General features: G+C 58.4%; 2 non-coding genes across 2 annotated transcripts; both read right to left on the bottom strand.

Annotated features, from left to right (window-relative positions):
• Positions 1-862: 862 nt before the first annotated feature.
• LOC142795845 (5.8S ribosomal RNA) lies at positions 863-1,015 on the bottom strand. Its single transcript, XR_012893352.1, has one exon. It is a non-coding gene; the product is annotated as a 5.8S ribosomal RNA (ribosomal RNA).
• A 1,719-nt stretch (positions 1,016-2,734) lies between these two features.
• LOC142795846 (small subunit ribosomal RNA) lies at positions 2,735-4,549 on the bottom strand. Its single transcript, XR_012893353.1, has one exon. It is a non-coding gene; the product is annotated as a small subunit ribosomal RNA (ribosomal RNA).
• Positions 4,550-5,535: the final 986 nt, after the last annotated feature.

The following is a 5,535-nucleotide window of genomic DNA, read 5'->3' as shown; positions in this document are numbered from 1 at the left end:
TTGCGTGATAAACGACCGTGTCGAAAGCCCAAACACCGCCGAGGCCAGTCGCCGCCGCCGCAAGGGCAGCCACGCAGCCTGGCGAGAGGCATCGTCTCGTGTAGCGTCGCCCCCGCCCCAACTGGAGTGGCCCAGTTTTTTGAACGGGACGGGAACTGCGAAGCACTTAGACCGACGGCGGACTACGACGAGAACGCCTTAAGCTTCGCCAACGTTTCGCCAACTCGTGCGGGAGACTTTTTCCGCTTCGCGGCAAGTCGTCGCGCCGTGCTCTCCGCATCAACCGCGTACGCAGCGAACCGCAAACGTCGGGCGCAGCCTCCTCACCTCCCTGCGCTTTGCGCGCGAACGTTCCCTGTTCGCGCGGCAAAGCCTGGAGGAGGCACGGCCCCGCAGCGTGTTCGAGCGCCCGGTCTACGGGACACCCTGCTTACTTCGAGGGCAACAAGCGCAACGCAAGGCTGCGATCTCGCGCACTTTGCGCACGGCTGGAGAAGCTTTGCTGGCCGGCTTTCGCTCCTCGTGTTTACCGTGCGTTAAAGTTGCGCGTCCGTGGCTCTCGCAGCTCTTGCGCGCCCGGTCGCAGAGAGGAGTACGCAACCTCGACCGCACTTTCCCTGCAGGCTTCCTTCCGACTCGAAGTCCTGCGGCGGTCTCAACGAGGTGCCACATCCTCAATGCAGTCGGTCGCCCCCGTTTCGGTTGGGCTCTGGCACGACGGTCGCCACCGTCTCGCCCTTGAGTGGCCGCTGTTGGCGCTCGCTGTGAGGTGTTCAGCGTGCTGTCCGTGTTGCCGACGCGGTCAAAACGAGTCGACGGCTCACGTTCCCTTGTGCGCCGAAGGCTCTCTTGATATGTGATCCGACCCTCAGACAGACGAAGCCAAGGGAAGACCCAAGGCCGCAATGTGCGTTCAAAGAATCAGTGCTCAGTGTGTCCTGCAATTCACACCAAGTCTCGCAGCTGGCTGCGTTCTTCATCGACCCGAGAACCGAGTGATCCACCGCTTAGAGTCGTGAAAAAGTGTTTGTTCAATTCCGTACAGTCAAAACCAAACGTTTCTGGCACTCGGCCAAACAGTGGCCAAGAAGGGCGCTTTTCAGCGCACGCTTGGACTCCAAAACTCTGCCGCGCCTTTTTCGGCTGCCGCAAATCGAGCAAACGGTGTGTTTCGGACGGCGTTTCGCTTTCGCTACTTGCGAGTGCTTTCGTGGTCCACCCCTCTATAAATACTCGGGAGGCGTCGAAGCCGGTTCTCCAAGCCGGACCCGTAGGTATCGTTGTGTGCTCGCTCTCATTGGCCCGCCTAACCAGAAAATGCCTGCGGTACACCCATTTGGATAAGAGTGCACGCAGATGCGGGCCTCGACGGCTACACATTTCCTCGGGCGGCCGCCTCCCGGCCTCCGTGGAGCGCGGGATGCACGGTCCCATCGACAAGCCTCTCCCGTTTTTACCGTGGCGTCGCGGTTCACCACGGCAGGCGGGTCGGTCTCCTCCGCATAAAAAGGGGGACCCCCGCTTTTTGTTCCACGAAATCGCACAAGCTTTTTTCGCATCCACGGTTTGCCACCGCACACCAAAATGCCGATCCGGCTGCCTACTTTAGCCAACAGGTGGAGCCAGGCGCGCCGTACTTGCGCGGCACTTCCCACGTCCACCGAAGTCGGTGCCAAGGACCACTTTCGGCGCCGGAGCCGCGTACGAGCCTACTCGAGGCGGAAGAACGAAGCCAGCAAGGGCCTGGCCGCAAGTGCGTTCAATTGTCGGGACGTCCAAGTCCCTCGTTCTTCCGTGCTTCCTCTTTCGGCAAGTCGTTGCGGCACCTTCCCAAAGCGCGCAGACCCGCTAATCGCGACGAGCGCGACGTGGCCGTGCCGCCTTTCCCTCGGCAGCAAGCAAAACGCCTGGCAACGTCGACGCTCCCCTAACCGCGATCTCGCACCGTGTTTCGTGTGGCGAATTCAAAAGCCGGCCGGCGCTGCTGCAACCATTACGGTCGGTACGCATACGCCGCGGAGGGCGGGACGGTCATCGGAGCGTGCGGTTCCTCCATCGAGTACTGCGCACCTCGGCCGTCGCATCGCCGTGCCATGACCGGCCGCGCGTCAACGCGAACCGGTGCCAGCGAGATCCCTCGCCTGCAAGAACCGACCGGCAGCCTCCGTCACCCGAGGACGCGGAGGCGCTTGCCGCGGACGGCGGGACGGTATGCACTGGTGCACAGCGGACCCGTCACATCGCCAGTTCCTTGACCGACCGCCGACGCTTGTGCCGTTCCTCTCGTACTTGGCAGTCGCCGCGCGATTGTCGGGTCTCGTTCTTGCACGCTCGAACGGTCGGGAGGGCACTCGGCTGGCGTTTCGGGAACGCGCAGCCTCGCCTTCTACCGACGTAACCACGACTCGCCGTTCGCGCTCCGCCGCTCCTGTTTACAGTACTAGGCGGTCCCGCAGCGGTCGGGTCGCGCATTTCGAGCGCTTCGAGCCACGGTGCAGTGGCGGGTCGAAAGCCGACCTATGAGTGCGTTGCGCCGTTTGTACCCGCGTCCGCCACCTGGCCGACCGTCCAAGGTCGCGGTGTTGGCGTCCGCTGGGCGCAACAATTTGTCACGGGGTGCCGCTCCACATTCAGGCAGCCCCGTGGGGAAAAGCCGACCCCGCGTCCAAACGGGGTCAGCGGCAGAAAGTGTCGGGCGCAGACGCAGCTGAGGCGCTCACCCTTCACAATCCGTTAATGATCCTTCCGCAGGTTCACCTACGGAAACCTTGTTACGACTTTTACTTCCTCTAAATGATCAAGTTTGGTCATCTTTCCAACAGACCGGCGCAACCGAAAGGCCGCGCCGGACATCGGTCCGAAGACCTCACTAAATCATTCAATCGGTAGTAGCGACGGGCGGTGTGTACAAAGGGCAGGGACGTAATCAACGCGAGCTTATGACTCGCGCTTACTGGGAATTCCTCGTTCAAGGGGAACAATTGCAAGCCCCTATCCCAATCACGAAAGAAGTTCCACGGGTTACCCAGTCTTTTCAGACAGGGATAAAGACACGCTGCTTCCTTCAGTGTAGCGCGCGTGCGGCCCCGGACATCTAAGGGCATCACAGACCTGTTATTGCTCTGTTTCGTGCGGCTAGGAGCCGCTTGTCCCTCTAAGAAGGTTGTAAGGTGCTGGGAACCCCGCACCTATTTAATAGGCTAGAGTCTCGTTCGTTATCGGAATTAACCAGACAAATCGCTCCACCAACTAAGAACGGCCATGCACCACCATCCACCGAATCAAGAAAGAGCTCTCAATCTGTCAATCCTCCCAGTGTCCGGGCCGGGTAAGTTTTCCCGTGTTGAGTCAAATTAAGCCGCAGGCTCCACTCCTGGTGGTGCCCTTCCGTCAATTCCTTTAAGTTTCAGCTTTGCAACCATACTTCCCCCGGAACCCAAATACTTTGGTTTCCCGGAAGCTGCCCGCCGAGTCATTTGAGTAACTCAGGCGGATCGCTGGTTGGCATCGTTTATGGTCAGAACTAGGGCGGTATCTGATCGCCTTCGAACCTCTGACTTTCGTTCTTGATCAATGAAAACATTCTTGGCAAATGCTTTCGCAGTAGTTCGTCTTGCGACGGTCCAAGAATTTCACCTCTAGCGCCGCAATACGAATGCCCCCGTCCGTCCCTCTTAATCATTACCTCGTATTCCAAAAACCAACAGAACAGAAACGAGGTCTTGTTCTATTATTCCATGCAAGTTTATTCAGGCGACTCGCCTGCGTTGAGCACTCTAATTTTTTCAAAGTAAAAGCACCGGCCATCTCGAGGCACACAATGAAGTGCACCAAGAAAGAACCGGCATGATGTTCAGTCCGAGCCGTCGCATCGGGTAGATGCACTACTCGTCTGGAACTGAGATCCAACTACGAGCTTTTTAACCGCAGCAGCTTTAGTATACGCTATTGGAGCTGGAATTACCGCGGCTGCTGGCACCAGACTTGCCCTCCAATTGATCCTCGTTAAAGGATTTAGAGTGTACTCATTTCAATTACGGGGCCTCAAAAGAGTCCCGTATTGTTATTTTTCGTCACTACCTCCCCGTGCCGGGAGTGGGTAATTTGCGCGCCTGCTGCCTTCCTTGGATGTGGTAGCCGTTTCTCAGGCTCCCTCTCCGGAATCGAACCCTGATTCTCCGTTACCCGTAACAACCATGGTAAGCAAGTAACCTACCATCGAAAGTTGATAAGGCAGACACTTGAAAGAAACGTCGCCGGCTCGTGGCCATGCGATCAGCACAAAGTTATCCAGAGTCACCACACAATACGGGCCGAAACCCGATCGATCTTGGTCTAATAAAAGCACCCGTTACCCAAAGGGCTCCAGGCTCACTGCATGTATTAGCTCTAGAATTGCCACAGTTATCCAAGTAGGAAGAAACGATCTAAGGAACCATAACTGATTTAATGAGCCATTCGCGGTTTCGCCTTATTTCGGCATGTACTTAGACATGCATGGCTTAATCTTTGAGACAAGCATATGATTACTGGCAGGATCAACCAGGTAATCGTTCGACTGCGCGTCCGTCCTCGCCTTCGGCGGGCCGGACGCAGTCTGTGTGCGGCGGAGGCCACCTTCAGGCGCCCCAACACGCTTATTTTGCACTCCGAGATGACGGCGTTCGAGCTCGCTACGGCACAACCTTCCCGAAAGACGAGTGGGAGCCGTGCGGCAAGAAGCACGTTCATGCTCGCTCTTTTTCGTTGCATCGACTCGGTCGCGCCGTGCGGGTTGCCCAAGCCCGCTGCACTGTCGGTGGACCGGCCGGAACTAGCAACGGAGCCGAGACTGCAAAGCCGCCAGACGACGGGTCACGCCCGCGTCTTCGGCGCTTTCGCATCTGAATCGCCCGAGGACGACACGGAACACACCTCGATATCGTGGTAAAACGGCACCGTCCGACAACCAGCCCCTAACGCATCAAGCGGATGAGGCTGCAGACGACTGCCGTGGATTCCCCTGGAGCAGACCCGAGGACACGCTTGACGAGGCCGAAGCCCGCCGCATATCAGACACCCGGTCGCTTTCGCGTACGCCGCTCACGAGAACCCCACATAATAGCAGCGATAAGTACCCAGACCTCCTTGGGCACTAATACGAGCGTACTCGAGAAAATTTCACCGCGGGTGTGCCCCGAAACGTGTGGCACGTTGAGCGTGCCACAAGTCTACGTCGCTCTCAAACCCGCCGAGGTCGTAGAATTTGCGACCCTACTCACGAAATTCCCACCGAGGATACGGCCGCAAACGTACCGCACCTTGGGTAGGCCACGAGTTTGTGCAACACTACGCTGACGGCACAGCACCGAGGTCGTGCGCGCACGCACGGGAAAATTCCGCCGCGGTTTCTGCCGAAAACGTGAGGCACCACGACTCTCCGCAAGTTCGCGTCGACTGCGAAAGACCGAAGTCGTGAACGACGTGTCCGCTACTCGCCGCCGACACGCTGGACACCAAACGTACAACGACTCGACGGCGTCGTAGAGGCCCACG

The sequence above is a fragment of the Rhipicephalus microplus genome, unplaced genomic scaffold (assembly GCF_043290135.1).
Source record: "Rhipicephalus microplus isolate Deutch F79 unplaced genomic scaffold, USDA_Rmic scaffold_908, whole genome shotgun sequence".
Lineage (NCBI taxonomy): Eukaryota > Metazoa > Arthropoda > Arachnida > Ixodida > Ixodidae > Rhipicephalus > Rhipicephalus microplus.
Note: the sequence above shows the minus strand (reverse complement) of the source record. Positions and strands in the feature narration are given on the sequence as shown.